The 22,363-nt window shown below is 35.1% G+C and overlaps 1 pseudogene; it reads left to right on the top strand.

Moving 5' to 3' along the window:
* The first annotated feature begins 340 nt into the window (after positions 1–340).
* Positions 341–15,572, top strand: LOC139040580 (olfactory receptor 5I1-like; annotated as a pseudogene).
* The last annotated feature ends 6,791 nt before the right edge of the window (positions 15,573–22,363 follow it).

Here is a 22,363-nt window from a genome sequence, read left to right as displayed (position 1 = left end):
ATGCTCTTTCCTCCTGGAATAACCAATCAGTGCCTCTACAGTCACGTATATATCTACCAAGGTCAGGACAGAGAGGCTAAATGAGAGTGTTCTCACCCGCTGTGGGTATATTCCATGTGTCAATGGCCTTGAATGTATCCTTCCCTTATTTAAAAAATCACACCTTCCTTCCCCATTCCACTCCTTAAACCTTATGTTTTCTGAGAATTCAGGCAAGTTTTTACATTGCCTTAAAAAAAATCATTACAATAAAATATTTATGTGTTTTAGATGTTGTGAAGATTAAATATAATGGAGAATAACTATTCATATTTTTCCCCAATACCAATAAAATGGGGACATGGGCAAGAGGAACAGCACTGCTGTGGCAGAGTTCATTCTCCTTGGCTTAGCAGATACCCCGAAATTGAGGATTTTCCTCTTCCTAGTGTTTCTTCTCATCTATGAAGTCGTGGTTTTGGGCAACTTGGGCATGATTGCACTGATTTAGGTCAACTCTTGACTTCAACACCCCCAAATACTTTTTCCTCAGCCACTTGTTCTTTGTGGATTTCTGTTACTCCACCATCATTGTGCCAATGATGTTAGTTAACATATTAAAAGAAGACAAAACTATTTATTTCCTGGAATGTGCTGTGCAATTCTACTTGTTTTGCACATGTCTGGTAAGTGAGGTCATCCTGCTAGCTGTAATGGCTTATGACCATTTTTTGGCCATCTCTAGCCCACTGCTGTCATGGTCACCATATCCTGGAAGCTCTGTGTGGAGCTGGTGTCTTGCTGCTACCTCTTCTCTATTTTACGTCTTGGGTCTAATAAAATGATGTAATCAAAGGACATAAAACAGCAAGACAAGTATATAAAGAAACATTTTCTCTATAATAATATATATTTATATAAAATAAGACTTAGAACACATTCTAATGCTGATTTTATCCAAGAGGTAACTTTATTTCTGTGTCAACCTAAAAATTAAGGACAGAGGAGGAAAAAACACAAGGAAGTTGAAAAATGGAAGCATTTAATGTCAATGATTTTTAAACTGTTTTCTGTGAGGTTTTTGTTCACTTTGCTCTTGCTTCCACTGTGTGTTAAGGTTTTTCATAATAATTTACAAAACATTTTATATATTAAAGACATTAATTTCTGAGGGTAATTGCCAAATATCACAAATTGGTGATGCTACTTATTTTTATGTATTAGGCATGTTTTTTGATATGTAGTTTACATTTTTAATGTACTTATATTCAACTTTTGCAGCTTAAAAATTAATCCAGTGAAAATAAATCCCACTCCATTCTATATTTTCTCTCATATTTGAATGAGTTTTTAACTTAAATTCTAATGAGTATTAAATGTATTGGTTTTTATTTATTTTGTGTATGTTTGCTGAATGAATGAATGAAGGGTTACAAAGTAATCGTCCAGCTCCTCTTCCCAAACTATATGGTAATGTTTATAGTACCATCTATTGAGAATCTTTTTCTTCCTCATTAACATATATTAATTTATTTAATAAATTATCTTCTTAACATTGATCTTTCTGCCAGACCCTGTATAGTATCCCACAGTCCCTTCTCCATCTTCTTTCATAAAGAGTAAAGGATATATTATTTTATAATGCTTTTTAGCATTCAAAATACAAAATTTTCTCTGCAACATCCATTGGTATTATGCAAGACTGTAACATATACTACCTCTCTTCTATTAGCCAATGCCATATTAATACACGTTCACTGTTGCAGGAGAGCATAGCAACATTATTGCAAGGCTTTAAGCTTAGCAAGAACAAATTACAAAATGGGTGACTGAGAAATATGCAACTTGCTGATTCTCATAAATTACTGTGTTAGATTGTTTGTGGTTTGGAATCAAAGGCCAGAAGGTAGTCTCTTATCAAGCATGAAGGCAAGGGGCTTAAGAATGATGGGCCCTTGCAGGAATGGAACACCATCTGCATAACTTGCCACTTTGTTCCCAGGATACTCCCTCAGAGAATGGCCTTGTGTAGGGCCGGGGCACATGGAAAGGGCCAAGATTAGAACTGCTGAGCTTTGACTTGCATATTCCTGCTGGCATGAATTACTGCTATGCTTGTACTTCTTGGCTTGCAAATAAATACTCGGTGATCAGAGGGATGTCACCTCAGTTCTAGAGGCTGATGGTCCCCTGCCTCATTAAATAATATAGAGTGTGTTGTGTCTATTATATAGACGTGTTCTGTATATTCATTCCGCCCGCCCGTTCAGCTGGCTGCCTAGCTGGTCTCGGCAGCAGTTCACAACTACATTGTGCCTCTAACTGGACACAATAATCCTCAGCGAGGGGAGGATGTTTATAAACAACAACAAAAATTAAACATCACATTTAATGGGGAAGGAGTTGCAGCATTTCTTGCAAATGTTTTGATATAACTGTTGATTTATTTAATATTCACACTCTGAGAAGAAAATTAACTCAATCATATGACTATTTACTCTTACCAGATTAAATTGATTTGTGAAGAATAATCAATAACCAGCAAAAAGTAATGTTCAGAAATTTTTTAAAAATTGAGTTAAACTCTTCAGCAAATAACCAAGTTATGAGCTGGGGAGCCAATTTTAAAGGTTAAAATGACCCATATTCTGAAGTTTTCTTCCAATCTACCCACTGGTTTAATTCTTTTAAAATCACTGTGATGGTATATGCATTCTAAGTAGAATCATTTTTGAAAATATAGAAATTAGAGCTTGTTCAGGATATTGTTGGAATACAGCAGAACCTGCTTTACACTTTTAAAGTTAACAACATCAATATAAGCACTTATTTGTTTTTTCTTTTTTAGTTTTTAGGTCACCAAGGAATGATATTTTGCAGAGGCATATGAAAAGTAAACAAAGAAACAGACAAATAACAGCAAAAACACTACATGTTATCCTACTGCATGTTTTGCTATGTCACTATCTATGTTTTTAGACAAATACACTGGATTCTGTGGCCTCAATTTCATCCATAGCATTTATTTTTGAAAAACAGGACTTTGACAGGAATAAATCACATTTTATTTCAAATTAGTTGTAACATATCCATGATTATGCCAATTGGATAAATTAGGACACTGTTACCAGGTTTCTCAAGAATGCTACCACTGGAATGTTTCACCATGCGCTCCTTCTTTATGTCCATTATCATTTCATAGTCCAAGTATTATAAAATTCACCATCACTAAATGTATGTCCAAGAAAGACTCTTTACTTATTCAACTATGAGACAATTATTTCTTTACCATTAATTGTAAGACACATCCAACTTCAGAGACGTTGCTAATAAGTGAAAATATATCTTTACAAAAGATGGAACATAGTATGGATTCAAATACCAATGATTTTCTCTAGAATTCTGGCAGGAAAAACAAAACAAAATGAAACAATTGAGCCCATATTCCATCATATATTTTAAATTTAATTTTCATAGCTAAATCAAGGTTTTCCACTCTATGACTACTTGATCATTACACTACAGGCTGAAGGTAGGTATAGTATAGAAGAAGGATCAGAAGACTAGAAGATAAAATTAAGATACAGGTTTGGCAGCAACAATTAATACATGGACTTGAATGGTGAACACATTCTTACTCCTGATGTGAAGAGTATCAGAGTTATCCCAAATATTTCAGATGAAGAAAATAAAGCCAAGGGTTCTGCTTCAATACTACTTATATATGTATGCATCTACTCTTGGGTAGACATAGAAATATGTGCGGAGGAAACACAAGTGAAAGAGAGATTGTTTGTGATATCCAGGAACCCACGCTTTAGCTGAAGAGAATGCAGTGTAAATATAGAGACTGATAACTACATCACACTGTGGCCCAAGCAATAATTAAAGGATGATTCACAGAAATTGACTTTTAAAGAATAATAACTTTTGTCTGGAGAAGTTAGAAAAGGTTTTCTGGAAAGGTTCGTGACCCAGCAGTGCTTTGTGGATGAATGGGATAAGTGGGAACTTAAGGGTATCTAGATTGATGAGAAATTCTATAAATGTGCAGATATGCAAAACAGCATATAGATAGATAGATAGGTAAAAAGATAGACGATAGATAGAGATAGAGAGTGATATATAGAGATGTTTATGGAGACAAAAATTTGTACAGAAAGTTGACAAGGAAAAGTCTAGTAGAGAAAACCAAGGGGGGAAATTTTAGGCACTTGAAGATGCACTTATAAGTGACTATGATTCACCCAGATTTACAATCTGGGGAACGATTTGCTCATTATAGCTTTCACTTAATTTATTTCACACTTATTTAATGTATTTATTTTTGGAATAAGTGATATATTCCCATGAGGCACTTCTTCCTTTCTCTCCAAAAGGTGAAAAATGCCTAACATAATTACAGACATATTTTATGGATGTTCAGACGAATATATAAATATTAATTGATTTCCTTTGAAAAGAGTTATTTTAGTAGCAGTGTGGCAGACAGCTATGAGGGTGAATATATAGGCTTAAAGACCAATTTGGAGGCTATTGAAAAGTATAAGGGTGAAATACCAAAAATATGATCTAAAGAAATGCCAACGGTTTTATAGAGAGGACAGAATCAAGAATTTTGTGGAAATGTGGTATTTTAAGGGACTGCAGAGTTCTAGATTAAAGTTTTATGATAAATTAGAAGAAAGATAATAGCATGCTGTTAACAATATATATTTGTTTATCAGTTATCCAGGATGTTTGCAATAACTTTAGAAACCCTAATATACTAGTTTTAGTCAGATGTGGCTTCTTCTGGGGAAAACGAAATATTGAATTCCCATTTGTAGTCCTATCAACAATATGTATGAGTTGATGCTCTGCTCCTAATCACAATAGCAGGATCATAACAAAGTAGCTGAGGGACCTCAACAGGCTCTTCCCACTCCCTCTGTGTGATTAGTGTAACCTGGGGCAGTTAAGCCTTACAGAAATCAGGGACATAGTAGATACATAAGAAATATTTCTTGAAAGACACATACTGAATAATCTCACATTGTGCAATCTAAAACAGTCAAACTCATAGAAGCAGGAAGTACAAAGGAGGTTGTCAGTGGCTTAAGAGGGCGAAATAGAGAGATCTTGGTCAAGGGATATGAAGCTTCAGTTATGCAAGCAGGATCAATTCTGAAGATCTAATGTACAGCAATGTGACTAAATTTAACAACTTGAAACTTGCTAAGAGGTAGAACTTAGATATTCTCATCAAAAAAAGAAAGAAAGAAAATAGTTATTTGAAGTGATGGATATGTTAATTAGCTTGATGTGGTGATTATTTCACAATGTATATGTATATCAGAACATCAGGTTGTATTCCTTAAATACATGTTGGTTTTATTTGTCAATTATACCTCAAAAATAAATTTTAAAAATAATGAAATAATGTACTACAAAAGAGAAAAATATTTATTAAGTAAATAAAAAAGATAACTTCTGCTATGGCTTGTTATACAAAAATTTGGGGAAACTACGAGAATGATCACGGAGCATGAGAAGTCATTTAAACTTTCAGTTAACCTTTATATCAAATGTTTCTAAAGCTGCTGTTGTTTTTCTTCAGATTTGCCAAGAAACCAGAGTTACATCAGAAAACAATCAGTAATTTTAATTGCTTGTTTTAAGTCATCTGGAGAATAAGGCAAGCAACTTTTTCTAGGGCCCTGGTGGGACAGGGAGTGGAAATAGATATGAGTCTTGGCATCTTTCTCAGACCAGCTCTCCAGAGGCAGGAGAGAGGCTCCCTAGTCCACCAGGAGATTGGTTTGTAGCTCAGAGATAATATGGATATTTCTTTTTCATGTAAAGTATGTAGAAGCTGCCTTAGGTTCAGTCAGTTTTTCATGGAAAAATCATTTAGGGAAACTTTTCAGCCACAGTTAAACATTAAATATCTAAAACAGGAAGTGCCTTCTTTCTAAAGAGTTTTGTATAGAGGGCCTGACTTAGCTGAGTTCCGTAATAGCAGTGTCTAGAACAACTGTTTCCTGGGGGTTGGAGAATTAGAAGGGCCTCGAGAGTTTTCAAGTATATGTCAGTGGGTTTCTGTGATTTTTTGGAAGAGTTTTGCAAGGGAGAATAGGAAGGTATTTTTAAAGAATTGAATTGAAAGGAATAAAATGACACTTCTGGAGAAATATAGTAAACAGGACTTACTCTAAATAAGATTTAGAGCATGCAAAAAGTATACTGACTCATGAGGGAAAAAAGAAAAAAAAAGGGAAGAAATGATAAAGAAGAAGGTTTTAAATACCACACATCCCAGATTCAAAGAAAATATAAATTGTTTAATCCATATAATAACATCATTTGGGAGACAAGGAACCATGATATTTAATTCACACATTAGTTTTAAGTTGAATTCAAAGAGAAGAAATGTGAAAATTTACCAGGATCAAGGAGATAAGGCAAGAGTTGTCAATTATAGGTGATTATGTATCCCCTCCCCCTGCAAGGGAACATTTGACAATGTCTGGAACATTGTGGATTATCACAGTGGAGGGACTAGGGATGAGGGTGAAACTGTCATCTAGTGGATAGAAGCCAGAAGTGTTACTACACATGGTACAATGCAGAGGCCAGCTCCCCATAAAAAAAAAAAAATATCCAAGGACAAAATATCAGTAGTGACAAGGCTGAGAAACCTTGAAAATGGAAATTAATAAATAGTTTTATGATAGTGATAACTGACTGGAAAACACTGCCTCTGATTAATCTTTAAACCCTTAGATATCTGAACACATAGGGCCATGAGAATTTTTGATGTTATATGGGGCCTCTGACTTAGCGCTGCAACATTTGGAGCCATCTAATTCTAGAGTTGAAGAAAGAGAGATGACCTTACCAGAAATGACAGTCTGAGAAAAACATATCTTTATAAAGAATTATAATTGAGGGAATTCCTCGTATGCTTGATTTACAGCATTAGAAAGAGGAAAGTTCCAGGAAAACTGGGATGTGTCCGTCACCATAGCATTCTGAGTTCTTCTGGATATAGGGTTGCAAGATTTAGCACAGAAAAATACATAATGCCAAATTTAATTTGAACTTCAGATAAGCAATGAATAACTTTTTAGGATGAGTATATCTGTGCAATATTTCAGACGTACTTATAGTGAATACTTGTTACCTATTTGAGATTCAAATTTAACTGAGGGTTTTACCTCATAACCAGTTTGGTAAATCCCACCATTCTCTCTGTAGTAAGAACTCCTTTATCACAAAGGTCTTTAGAGTGTGGAGACATCTTACCTCTCATCTATTTTCTTGACTGGTAATGGGAAAAGAATGAATATTCTAGCAACCTTACAGAAAGAAGAGAAAAGAGTCTAGCAAAGGGCAGAGTCTTTTTCAATGTTTGAGGGTACTTAATTTACTCATTCCTGAACAAGGATGTATCTCTAACTGCCATTCTCTACATTTCATCTTGATGCAGATCCTCAGAACAGCTCCGTGGCCCTCAACACATTGATTGGACTAGTATCCATAGTTTTATAGTACGAAGATTGTCTTTAAAATGGTCAAAAGATTAGCAAAAACATGTAAAAATATGATCCTTACAAAATAAAAATGTGAATATCTCAATTTGTAGTGTATATCAAAGCCTAGCATAGAGAGATGGGTACGTGACTGGGAATTTAAGAATCTGGGTTCTAATAGTAGGTTGATGATCCAATAGCCATATGTCATTGGGCAAGTCATGGCTTTTTCAGGTTTCTGTGTGCTCACCTGTAGAAAAAGGCAGTTCAATAGATATCTTCATTAAAAAACATAAATTATTATTTACTTTGATATTTGACCTATGGAGTCAAAAATAGGAATGATCATTAAAGTACTAAACTGGTGTTTTAAATATGGATATGATTAAGTATACAGAATATCCTTTCTTTATATAACAATATATGCTCATATTTTTATACAAATTCACTCTAATTGTAGAAGTTATTTCAGATGCTTCACTTTTTATTAGTAACTGTAGGATGGCAAAAAACATTTTTTCATTTTGCTAGACGTTTCTTTGTATAATGCATGAAATCAGTGAGATTAATATATGTTACATGAGGAGTTGATTACATGCTACCACCTAAATTTCTTGAGTTCATAATTATCACATGTGTAATCTTTAGTTATATTTCAGAACATGAACACAATTAAGTTTTATAATTTTTGATAAAGTAAAATTAACTAGTAATTATTTTCTAAAGCCTTATATATTCCTGTTTTGGATACTTACACCTATGAGTATTAAAACACATCTGTTTTTCCTCACGTTATGTTCTACACAGGGGACAGTCAAGCATGCTTCATGTGTCAATCGCTTTTGATAATGTATCACATTTGCAAGCAACCTTTCTCCAAATAAGCTGACATTTTCAATTTCCAGGCATTAGAACCTGGTCCATGTAAGTGTCCATTCTCAAGCTTAACACACCCATCTTTTAAAGGCCAAATCATAATTTACCTTTCCTGTGCTCCTACAATATTAACACTTCATTTGTTTTTTTTTTTTAGTTTCTTAAGATTCCATTTCATATTTGCCATTGTTTATCTTTTTGCTGGAGTCACTAATGTAATATAGGTCCTTATTGCTTTTTGAAACAGGAAGAAAACTTGATTTGAGGTTAAAACTCTGGTTCCAGGTTCAGATCCAGATGAGTGATTTTGAGGAAGATACTTAAACTTGCTTAAATTCAAGTCTCTCAAATATAAACTGGCAATAAACTGCCAGCCTCAAAGAGTTATCATTGGACTTAAGCATAATAATAAAACTGCAAGGACCTGTCCCATAAAATGTACTTTCATTAATGTCTCTTAAAAATAAATCTTTGAGGGTAAAGATCATTTAGAAATATCCTAGTACCCATGGGGAGGACAGCTACTCATCATTAATTTAAATAAATAAATAAATACTAAACTAATGGAGTTATACTGTGCTTATGATTAAAACATGGTTCTCCATTTGTTTTCAAATGTTTTAAATGGAGTGAGATTTCCTGTATCACCCATGAGACTTTGCATTTTAAGATGAAGGTAAGATAAACATCCATCAACTTTGGTCCTCCAACTAGAACAGGGTTCCCCAACCTTAGCACTGTCAATATTTTGGGCCAGACAATTCTAGGCTGTGCATTTCTCTCGTGTGCATTATGGGATGTTTAGCAGCATCCCTGACCTCTACCCATTAGATGTCAGGACCACCCCTCCCCACATTCGTGACAGGCAAAAAATGTCTCTAGACATTTTCAAATCTCCCATAGAGGGCAAAATCACATGAGTTGGGAGTCACTGAACTACAGATCATCAATATACTAGAGCTCTAGTCTCTTCAGAGGAACCTTCAACATCAAACTTTTCCATGTTTAAGAAGCCTTTTCAGCTACCCAGGTGCTCACCTTTAACCAAGTTGCTAATTTGAACTCTCTCCAGATTCTACAATCTCCCTTTCAGAGACCTTGGATTTTAGGGCTTCAGAGACAAAGAGTTTACTCTCACTTTAGCATGGATAACTATTAGTCTCCATGTCCTTCTAGGATATAGACACATTTTTCCTATCTAAAGAGTGTTTCACTTTATTAGCAAAATGACATCATCTTTACATTCACTTTCACAAAATCTGGAAATTTCAGACTTTTCTTTTCCTCCCGATGTTACTTCATAAGCAATGCTGCCAGTTGTCTGGGAATAATTGAACTGCACTGAGTGCTCCTCAAACATGTCTGAAAAGCAGCCACATAAAAGTTTCTTCTGTATTTATTTGAGGGGTTTTGTTTTATATATATAATCCGGTCACTCCCTTACTTTTAAACTATAGGGGTTGACATGTTTTTTCTCATTCTCTTACTAATGACATCTCAATTTTCTGGTGAGAATCCAACCTTACCTATTCTTAGTGAGTCTCTGTCTTTGCACCTAATGGGATTATGGGGAAGTGTTCATGACCAGTCATCAAAAGACCCGTGATTGGTTTCTTGGTGGACACCATTAAACTAATGACCTAATGAGATTTTCTGGAATTATTGGAAAAAAGAGTTTATTTCTGCTGAGGTTAATCCTCTAGGCAGAGATAGAAGGTCAAAAGTGCTTATATCTCTGTTTGCCAAGATATATATTTTTTGAGTATTATCTTTCATTAGTAGGCAACGCATTCTCTGTAAAACTCATTTCCAAGTCTCCAGTCATGCCATGGGCTTTCCAACCTCCATATAATTGCTTATGATGTTTCCTCCACTGCCTCTCACTCACTATTCTATAATTGACAAAATTAATTTTTTTCTCTTTTTTTGGTGTAGAAGATTGTTGCTAAGCTAGCATTTGTGCCAATCCTCCTCTATTTTGTATGTGGGACAATGCCACAGCAAGGATTGATGAGCTCTGTGTAGGTCCATGCCTGGGATCTGAGCCCATGAACCCCAGGCTGCTGAAGCAAAGCACGTAAACTTAACCCCTACACCATTGGGGCAGCCACAATAATTGACAAAATTCTTAATGTCGTGTTAAGATTATCCTCCTTCTCTCTGCTTTGTACTTAGAACACTGCCTGGCACAATATATTCATAGAATAAATGTATTTATTGAATGAAGATTCTGGCCTTGGGTGGCCAGAATTCCTTTTGAACATAAATGCACATATAGCACATATCAGAGTCATTAACTTCATTCATCCATCTACATGTTTACTTTCAATATCCTTTAAATCTCCTTAGCTAGATAGACACATTTTTGCTTCTTTCCACTCTACCCCATCATGCTGTCACATAGAACATTTTGATAGTTGTTTGATAACTTGCTTTGAGCTGGTTAAGTCAAATTTGATAGCAAATATCATAATCCAATCTTATATAAAATGATCTACTATTTTGAGAACCAAAAAACATTTTTCTTCGAGACATTCTCAGGATGTAGAAAAACACATTGCATCCTTTCATTTTTTGTTTAATCAAGTCTTCAGTAGAACTGTTTAATTGCTCACATATCTTTTCCCACTGGGATTTGGATATTAGTGTGTGTGTTCTTAGGATCTGACTTGAGATTGGAAAGTTTATCTCAATAGTCTCAAAGCAAAATATAAAAGGTCTTGCATTGTTCTAAGGAACCATAGCCTTCATAAGGGAGGCACAGATTTATTCTATGAACACAAAATGTCTTCCCAAATGAATTATAGCAAATGTTGCAATGGGTCTATTTTTTAATCTTTTAACTGCCAAAGTTGATTTTTTCAGTGAAAAATGAACTGATGCTGATGACAGTGTAGCAAGAAACTGAATGAAAAGAAGTTACTGATCTGGTAAGTGTTCTTAACATAATCCTAGGATATTAAAGCTGCATAGGATTTCACATAATCATTTTCTTATACTCACTTATTTTTCACATAAGAAACTGATGTTTTTAGAATAAATCTTACCTAGGATAATGATTTTCAAGTCCTCAAGGTATTTCCAACCAAAACAACAGCAACAGCAAGAAAGCACATATAACACACGATATTCTTAAAACAATCCTCAGCGTTTCTGGACTCTGATTCAGAATCTAAATATAAACACAATTCTCTTTATCTATTATTTCTTTCTAAAAGTTGAGTAGGCTTAGACGTAAATTCAAGCTGACTCAATTTGTATATTATATTATTTGTTTTATCCTATGTTAATACCTTGGTATCAACAGTTACCAACAGAAATAAAAAGACTGAAGTGGTATTAGTGGGTTGGCTTTACGGGAATAGAAAACAAATTTACAAAAGTAGTGACTAGGGCTCCATATAGAGAGCTTACTGAGGGAATATATAAGTTTGCTGAACTCTATCGAAGATCTCCATTTTCATTCTCATCTGCCAGTTGCATAGAAGAACAGATTATTTAGCTTCTCTTTGGACTTCTCTTAATTTTTTGTTTCTTGTATTCGTTTCACCTTTCATTCTTCCATTTGGCTTTCATTTTTCAGTTTTGAATCCTGCAAATTTCTTTCAGTCTAGAAGCATATAACATCCTTGGAAGGTCATTACTGGTAAATATTGATTTCTTCATTCTGTGATTGGAAATAAGGGGGTTAGCAGAAAACAACTTCAGCAAAGAAGTGTTTGTTCCCCATGGCTCAGACCCAAGGCTTATTTAAGCATCATCTCTAAAGATAAGCCTATTTCTTTGGTGCTTATTTTTTAATAGTCATTCTTCATAATTACCAAAAGAGATGATGGCACAACAAAGAAAGATTTTCATCCACCATTTCCTTGCTAACCACTGGATATAACTTTATCTTCCCCTCACCTTCACAACAGTGGCCATTGTTCCACTCTTAGCTCAATTGACAATCTTGTCTCTCATGTTTGTAGACAGCTATGGATGGACTGTAACTCAATGAAAGTTGCTATTTTCTAAGGAGGATGACACATGTATTTCAGGAAAAGAGAGCTCCAAAGAGTTGACTAGTAGCTCAATGATGTTTTCTTTTTCCAATTAACCCTTTCTTTAGAGCAAAAAGTGAATCCTGGTTGATAAAAAAATAATAAATAGTGTCTAGTGAAGATCAAGCTTGTCTCAATGGCTGAATAATAATAGCTAATATTTATTGGATTTTTGCTATTTGAAGAGCCCTCTTCAAAATACTTTACATGTAATAGCTCATTTAATCCTCATCATTACCTTGCATACAAGTGTTCCTGTAATATGCAACTTACATATCAGAAAAGGAAACTATAGAGCTGCTGAGCTGTTGCCAATGTCCTACAAGTATTAAGTTGCAGAGCTGTACTTAAACCCAGGCAGTCTGGCTCCAGGGTCCACGTTTGTAATCACCACAACATACTTTCTCTATTACTGTGTCAAAATAAGTAAATCTGCCTATTTCACCACATACCCTCAGTGAAAATTTAAATTAATTTTAAACTAATACCTTGTATTGAATTTAACACATGGAGTTTTTGGAAAATAATTACATTATTTACTCCATTTTTCTTCCTAAGTTTCACCATCTCTGATGCATTTCCATCTCTGGGAAGGCAATGTTTATTGGAAAGTGTTCGAGCCCGTTAAAACCGAATTTACAATCTCTGGCCCTGGCTCTTCGATTGTGGAACAGTGGAACCCTGTCCTCGTTAATTGGCCTCAAATTATCAGGTTCTTCTCAATATAATTGAGATACAATAAATTATTAACATATTTTTTAAAAGCTGTGAGAATTAAATTAGCTGTGGAAGTTCATTGAAAATTACAAGATGAAAATTATTAAGCCCAGATATGCACACTCACCCAGAATTCACCTAATTTAGTGAGAAACAGAGCAAAGGTAGAAAATAAGCTTTGAGTAATAATCCAGAATTCACAATCATTATCGTATCTCTATTTGATTCTCTATACAAAGGAAATAACTTCCTACATAGTTACACTCTGCTTATTTACTCTAAACGTATGCAAAGTTTTACTAAAGACATTTAGTTTTATTAAAAACCTGGAACAAATTTAAGAAATAACAGAAGGGTAAGATTTTGTTAATGTTAGATCAGGTTCTGAGATGGAGAATATGAGATAAAAATGGAAACATAAGTCAAATGTGAAGGTACTTGAACGCTGAGTTTGTTGGAGACAGGGAATAATTAAAGAGTTTAAGCAAGAAAGAAACATAAAATACAAAATCTCCTTCATACAGGTAACTCTTAGAGTGATTTATGGATGGATTTTGTAGCATGTTTGAAAGTAGCGTGAGAAATGACTGGGGGCAATGAGGCCAATAAAGAGGTTCAACTGAAGAAAAAGAGGAGTGAAATTTAATAGTGGGATTTCAGTGACGATAAAGAGGAAACGTTGCATATCTGTCACATTTCCAGATAACATGAAATAGATGCCCTCATTGACTCACAATGGTTATATTTCTAACCTTAGAATAGTGAAGAAAGAAGATGGTGAGAATATTGAGGCTGTAGAAGGAGATTCATTTAACAATTGTACTATGATGAGAAACGTACTATCATTCTCATATCATAGAAAATGAAACTGAAACTCAGTGATTAATTAACCTGCCCAAGGTTTCACAACTACTGTGTGACAAGAGTTAGGATTCAGTCACTTATATAACTAAATCAGAATCTTTCTTATTTCTGTTTTATTAGTGGATTTCAAACAACTCGAAAGAGTTCCTTTGTTCCTCAGAGGCAAAGCCAAATCTCAAGGTGAGAAATTCAGAACTTCTGCTCCTCTATCTATAAAAGGCTTCACCTGGAAAAGCAATGCTTTTATCTGTTGTGGAAATAAACAAAAAAACACACAAATCAGAAAAAAGTCTATTTATTAAAAGTTTTCTATTAGCAATGTGTTTAACCACTATCACATGACATTGGTGGAATCTGAGAGAATTGAAGAAAGTAAGAGTTAAACGCAGGTTAAGAGTTCAGCAACTGGTTTGATAATGGTACCATTTAATGTGAAAAACAGATTTTCAGTAAAAAAAGTAAAAACTTATACATTACACGACACTAACAGTAGATATGCCTGGGTGAAATCAGGATGCCCAAATGGATTTAGAAGTACAGTTCTATTTATTTCAATCATTTTAATTTTTGTTAATATTGAGATTATTACTAACATTGCAATCATTACTCTGTCACAACATCAAAGTCTAGGGACACTGCAGAGAATGGAGTTGAAGAACATCACGGTGAAGGCTGAGTTCTTTCTCTTGGGATTTAGTGACCATCCAGAGCTTCAGAGTGTTCTTTTTGCTGTGTTTTTTTTTTCATCTATTCTGTTACCCTTATCTGGAACCTTGGGACGATTTTCTTAATCACAATCAGTTCCCACTTGCACATCCCTATGTACTTTTTCCTCTGCATATTGTCCTTCACAGATGCATGCTCCTCTTCTGTCATCACCCCCAAATTACTTGTGGACTTGGTTTCCAATAAGAAGACCATTTCTTACAATGGCTGTGCTGCACAGTTCTATTTTTCCTGCTCTTTTGTTGACACAGAATCTTTCCTCTTGGCTGCCATGGCTTATGACCGGTACATAGCAATCTGCAACCCCCTGCTTTATACTGTCATTATGTCCAAGAGGATTTGCTGTCAGCTTGCAATTGGAGCATTTTTGGGGGGCACTTTGAGTGCAATTATTCATACTACTAATACCTTCCTTCTGTCTTTTTGCTCCAAAGAAATTAACCATTTCTTTTGTGATATCTCCCCACTCTTCTCGCTGTCCTGCACTGACACTTACATGCATGACATTGTTCTGGTAATCTTTGCTAGTTTGGTGGAGGCCATCTGCCTTCTAACAGTTCTTCTCTCTTATGTCTGCATCATAGCAGCTATTCTTAAAACAGGTTCTGCTGAGGGAAGAAGAAAGGGGTTCTCTACTTGTGCTTCCCACCTGACTGTGGTCACTATTTACCATGGTACCCTGATCTTCATTTATTTGCGGCCTAGCACTGGTCATTCACTGGATATGGACAAAGTGACCTCTGTGTTCTACACACTGATTATACCTATGCTGAACCCCCTAATTTACAGTCTAAGGAACAAAGACGTAAAAAATGCCTTGAAGAAAGTGATTTTCCAAAAGTCACTTTCTTAAGAAAGGGTGGAAATGAGCTTGACAACTTTGTAACCTGTCTGTTTATTGACCTTTCATTCTAACTGATGGAAAAGACAATTTGACATGGACGATTCCTATTCTACGGGTAACGAGGCTTCAACCACAGAATAGGGTCAGAGCCTAATATCAGAACCATACCTTCTCACATCACTTGTATTATGTCTAATTCTTTATCATTTTAAAGATGAAATTTTTGTCATACTGCTTCATTGTTGGTGGAAATGTAAATTAGTGCTATCTATGGAGGATAATTTGCGGACAATTGCTATGGAGGATAATTCATCTAACATGAAAATTAAATATGCATGCACCATTTAAACCACCAATTTCACTTCCAGGAATCGAATCTATGAAAGTTCACTACTTTCAAATGTGTTCATTGCAGCATAGTGTGTAGTAGAAAATCATTGAAAACAATCTAAATGTCTATTAATAAAACAAGTTAAAAAAATAAAGTTGAATTTTTAACTGTTTATTCCAGGGGTAGATTTACCCTGTACATAATATTCTATATCTAATACTCTTACTCCTTTTCTCCCCCCACCCCAAATTTTATCACAATTACTACCAATATTAGATATCACTGACATCTCACAACACTCTTTGTGAAAGTAAATAAGTTCAATTCAATGAGACTCTTTTTCAATTAATTATTTCCAAGTTAATACATACATATTATAGCTTAACAGTTCAAATCATATTCACTAAAAAAGCATTCCACAAATATTAGTTCCTATATGATATTTTACTCACACTCTCTTCAATTACAGATGACAATGCAAATTCTACATCTCACTAAAATCTTGTGTGCTTCTTTTAAGATTCTCAGCATTTTCTGTTTAATCATGTGGTTATCTGTGTCTGTTCTGTTAGATTTATTCTTTAATTATTTCTTATTAATTTATTTCTTATTTGATCCCTGCCTCTTATCTCAATCTCTTCTGATACTGAATATTTTTTCTGAAATAAACATGGTTAAGTTTACTATGGATTGAGTATAATTTAGATTATATACAAGTAATAGGCAGAAACTATATATTTCTCTTGCAATAGTTTTTGTTAATTCTCTAGAGGGGTACTGTATACACACGACTATTATAAGATAGTGTCAAGTATGGTGACTTTCAAAAAGGCAATCTGCAAATATCAACTAAATAAAATTATGGATCATAAAATATTTCCTCAAGAATATATTCACTATGAAATGTCTTGATTGGTAGGCAAAGAGCTTAAATTCTCTGAAGGAAGCTATTATCTGAGAATCAAAGATGAGAAATGAAACAGACAATTAGTGGGATGATGGCTTGGCCAGTTTCTAGAGCATGACCCAAAGAAAAGGTGTGGCTGGAAAGTCTAAAGTAAGTCCTAACATAAAGGTGAGGTTGAGTAGTGGGAGAAAGGATGAGCTAGAGAGGAAAACCTCTGACCATAATAATGTATGCTGGGTTCTAAATCTAGACCACAGTTCCATTTACCACAGTGGAACAAAATTTACGTGAAGAGTTGCATCCATACAGATCAGTGGTGAGGCAGGGCTCTGGCCCGTGTGGGCTTTCAATAGGCAAGAACGGAATGGCAGCTTGAGGGTGATGAGAGCCGAGTGCTTCTTCCTAAACACTGAGTGGGAAATATTCTACAAAATGCATGGGTTCATCACAGCGGAAGGATATTGGTTCCTTTGCAGTCTGGAAATATTTATATAAGTTCATTTCTTGGCAATATAGGGTCTTAAATATAGATCAGTAGAGAAGATTCAGTAACCTGGCCTAGACTTTTAAATGATGTAGCCAGCATGCGTAGCTGTGAAGAAACCTATGTTCAACCTTAACCAAGAGCGAAGGCAGGGTCAGGGAAAAGAAGTCCTAAGGCTGCCGAGCAGAAAGCTCAAAACATGCTCCGAGGCTAGAATGTGCAACCGGAATTGGACAGATTGGTTGAGCAGGCTCTAAAGTGGATAAAGTTGGATCCTGGAGACTCCATTTCGTGGGATGACGCCATGAAAGATACGGTCTTTTCTTTCAGCATCAGGGATTTTGTCCTTGATAGGGAGTTAGTTGGTTAAGGTCACAGAGCTAACAAGTAAAAACAAGTACATGACTTTATACAGATTTAAACTCAGGACAGTTTCACTTCAAATTCTAGCTCTTGTGGTAAATTCTCACCCATATTTATCATTTTCTTAAAATGAATATAAAACTAAAAGAAAAACAAAAACCCTAGTTTCCTGATCACCTGTAAAGGCTATGAAGTTAACGTCTTTAAAGGAAAAAGTAAAGAAAAAAAAAAAGAATTTCTTTTTACTTACACATTTATGTGAAAGACGGCCAGTGGAGCTAATTTTATGTAACAAAATAGGTTTAATTCTTAGAGATATGCGCTTAACACATTTTTAATAAAGTACATTAGTTGAGAATGGGTTTGGACAGTGAGAGGTCGTAGTATGTGATATATTCTATGAACAAAGAAATTATTCGAGGTTATAAAAGAAAATATACCTTTATGAGATAATGAAATATTTTTGTCTAAAACTCATCAATTTGTAACGAAAGGCAAATAATGTGCTGAAAGTTGAATGTTTTAATATGTTGTTTCATTCCATTGATGTTTTGACTGCATAGCACTCAGCACATTTCATACACCAAAGGGATATGGAAAATTAGAAAAGAGGATCTAAAGGAGAAACCTTGTATAACCCATTGCTCTCTCCTCCCAGAAGAAAGAAAGAGGATCTCAGAGTTCTTTTCATGACAACAACTTAAATAAAATGAATAGGCTTGATAATCTGAAATTGTATTATATTTTTCACAATTGAATTAACTAGTGATTGATTACAGTCTGAAAGACATGGAATTAATTTAAATTTTTGGAATAGATTATACGATTATATAACATCCAATTTCTCAGCAATGACCACTTTTAAAATTTTGCGTACAACATGGTTCTAGTTTATTTTACATATACACAGAAAGCCAATATAAATCCTTACAAATGGAATGCTAATGTAAATACTACTTTTCATTTTTTTTGTCCAAGGGACATATATTTATGTCAATAACTCTTCCTTTACAGCTTAAACTGTATCCATTGGGAATTTCAGTTATTTTTTATTAATTTTAACTAATATAATGCTATGAACACATTGGGGAGATGATGTCCTCTTTTCCAGTGGCCTTTGGAGAAGGTCCAACTCTTTGACTCTCAACTGCCATTCATGTAGTTTCTGTATAGTTGTTGATAGCAACATATCCATTCTCCAGAGTGAGTGCAAGAAGGGAAATTCATAGGCTGATGTGAAGTCTGTGAGTTGCAATACAGTCAAGAGCTGATGATCCAGGGAATGCCTGCTGACATAATTGAGGTAGAATGTTGAGGAATAGCATGACAAGATTTTGAAATCAAATAAACTCTGTGCCAGATTCTTATTTAAGCCTAGGCCAAATGACAATTGCAGGTGCATCTCATCTAAAATGAACATACTTGAATAAAATTAAAGAAGGAAGTTCTTTCTTTGGTAAATTTACATAAGTTCATTTCTTGGTTTTTTTTTTTTTTTTCAGGAATATTGGCCCTGAGCTAATATCTGTGCTTAGCATCCCGTATTTTATATGTGGGACGCCTGCCACAGCATGGCTTGATAAGTGGTGCATAGGTCCACACCCAGGATCCAAACTGGTGAACCCCGGGCCACTAAAGTGGAGAGCGAGAACTTAGTTAACCAGGCGGCCAGGCCCTAAAAAGTTTTGTTTTTGCATCAGTTTTCCAGGAATCAATAATATTTGTTTTTTTGAGGAAGCTTAGCCCTGAGCTAACATCTGCCGCCAACCTTCCTCCTTTTGCTGAGGAAGAGTAGCCCTGAGCTAACATCTGTGCCCATCTTCCTCTATTTTATACATGGAACTCCTACCACAGCATGGCTCAATAAGTGGTGCCTAGGTCCACACCCGGGATCCAAACCAGGAAACCCTGGGCAGCTGAAGCTCTGCTGGTGAACTCAACCACTATGCCACCATGAAATTCAAAACACCTAGAAGTACAAGTACAATGTAAACTCTAATAGCTCTTAGACTAATTAAAATAATGCATAACATAAACATTAAACAAATGAAAAATTGGCACACTGAAAAGGAGATTGGCAAGTTTTCCAAAAATAGAGAGAAGCTTACTTAAAACTGAGATATACAATGAAATATAGCATACCTAGAAATCTCCAAAATATTGGTACTATTCTGAATTAGGAGAAAAAACTTATTTTACTAATTAAGGTATTTGAGACAACTTTATGGTATAATAAATTATTTGGAAAACACAAGAGTATGTTTGTGTACATATATAAATATTTATTAATACTATCTGCCTATTTGCTTAAAGTGAACTTTTAATTTCTAGTTTTTCCAGGGCACTTTTCACATCTTTGTTCCATGAACTACAAGTCAAAGGGTTTGACATGGGAATCACAAGGGTGTAAAACAATGAGGTGATTTCGTCTTGATCAAAGGAGTAGGAAGAACTTGGACAGAAATACATGAAGAGCATAGTTCAGTGGAAAATTGCCACAGCAGTTAAGTGGGAGATGCAAGTGGAGAAAGTTTTGAAGCTCCCCTCAGCAGAGTGGATCTTCAAGACTGGTAGGGTAATATAACAATAAGAGACAAGAACTTCTGAAGTGGTACTCAGTTCAATGAAGCCAAAAATGGTGAATATTGCTACCTCATTGACCTGTGTATCTGAGCAAGAGACCAAAAGGAGAGGTGAGACATAACAGAAAAAATGATTAATCTCCTTTGACTGACAGAAATACAAGTGGAATGTTAATGTTGTAGGTATCAAATCATATGCCATTCCCACCATCTAAACCTCAGCCATGAACAGGGAGCACACTCTGCTAGACATATTGACTGTGTAGGGCAACAGGTTACCAAGGGCCTTGTACCTATCAAAGGCCATCATGGCCAGCAGTAGACACTCAGAATTCACAAACATACAGAAAATGAAGAATTGCAGAGCACAGCCAAAGAAGAAGACTGATTTGTTCTTGGAAAATACATCCACTAGCATTTGGGGCCCAATTTCAGAGGAATATCAGAGGTCACAGAGAGGGTCACTTTGGTCTCAGGGTTATTGGTGATTCACAAGAGAAAGAATTTGGTCAAGGAGGAGCAATTTCCCCCGTCCATCTTCTTTATTCTTGTAACCTTTTACAAAAATGATCAGGAAAATGATAGTTCAGCATTTGACTTTTCTGGATATCCAAAGTGTTATCTGTAAGACAGAACATGATTTGTTACTGTAAATTGTCTTCTTACCCTCAGAAAATACCCCAAGTGTCACTTTTAAAGAGACATTATCATCTTGCCAAAAAACCTAAAAATGTCTGAGATTAGAAGTTGATAAACTTTAATTCTAAATCTGTATCTCACTCCTGAAATATGTAACTCATCTTGGCTTCTGTCATCCAATGTCAAGCAGTAGATTTGAACAAAGTGAAAGCTCATACTGCATCCAAAATAATACAAAAGAGACAATAAAGATAGACAGACAAGGCCAGAATATGCAGGGTTAATATAGTTTTGGCAAAAGAATCACATTTATTGCATTATTCAAGAAACATATTGGGGGTGGTGCCAAGTGGGGAAAGGGGTCATTTGTACAGTGATACATGGAAATTAGACTTTTGGTAGTGAACACGATGCAGTCTATACAGATGTCAATGTATGATGATGGACACCTAAAATCTATGTGATGTTATAAAGCAATGTTACCTCAAGAAAAGCATATGTAATTTTATTTGTCACTGAAAAAGATATTACATTAAATGAATATTATTATTGTATTGTTTTTGGTATATAGTGTCTTTAGTGTTTAGTGAAACATGACCATGCTTTATAGAACTATTCTATCACTCTTCTTCACTGATATGCCACAGCATTTATAACCCATTTGTATGAATAATCTTTGCCAAAGGACAAATCCCTTCACAAGCCAAAGAGAAGTGCCTTAAAGAAGTGAGAACTCGGGGCCTGCCCGGTGGCGCAGCTGTTACGTGCTCATGATTTGCTTTGGAAGCCCGGGACTTGCCGGTTTGAATCCTGGGTGCAGACATGGCACCACTTGGCAAGCCACACTGTGGTAGGTGTCCCACGTATAAAAATAGAGGAAGATGGGCACAGATGTTAGCTCAGGGCCAGTCTTCCTCAGCAAAAAGAGGAGGATTGGCAGATGTTAGCTCAGGGCTAGGCTTCCTCAAAAAAAAAAGAAGTCAGAACAGCAGAGTATGACGCATAAAACTGCATATCATAGATTTTAAGCTGACTTTTTCTGAGGTATATAGTCTTCTTTTGTATTTGCGTACACATTAGATATGTATCTGTTCATATATGAAAATTGTAATGTGGGTTCTGGTTTGATTTCTATGTTTTTATAGACAAATATTATAACGTGGTCTGTATGCACTTGGACTTACATATATTTCTATTTGCAACATGTTATCTCTACTATTTTTCATATTAGTAAGGCAAATCTTAAATTTCCATGTACAGTGATATTACTTGCACAGTGATTAAAAAAAGTACTGGTTTATTTATCAATTTTGATTAAAATATAAATAAGTAAAATCTTTACCATCCTTATGCAAATGGCATTTGAGGTCAGTCAACTTCATACAGGGCTAATAAAGAAATATCATTGTTTGGTTATTAGATTGCAGAATTAATTCAACTGAATAAGGCAGGTATATTTATTATTCATTTATAAGTTCTTCAACACTTGATTCC

This window comes from Equus asinus, chromosome 17 (assembly GCF_041296235.1).
Source record: "Equus asinus isolate D_3611 breed Donkey chromosome 17, EquAss-T2T_v2, whole genome shotgun sequence".
Taxonomy (NCBI): domain Eukaryota; kingdom Metazoa; phylum Chordata; class Mammalia; order Perissodactyla; family Equidae; genus Equus; species Equus asinus.
This window is presented reverse-complemented; position numbering and strand designations above follow the sequence as displayed.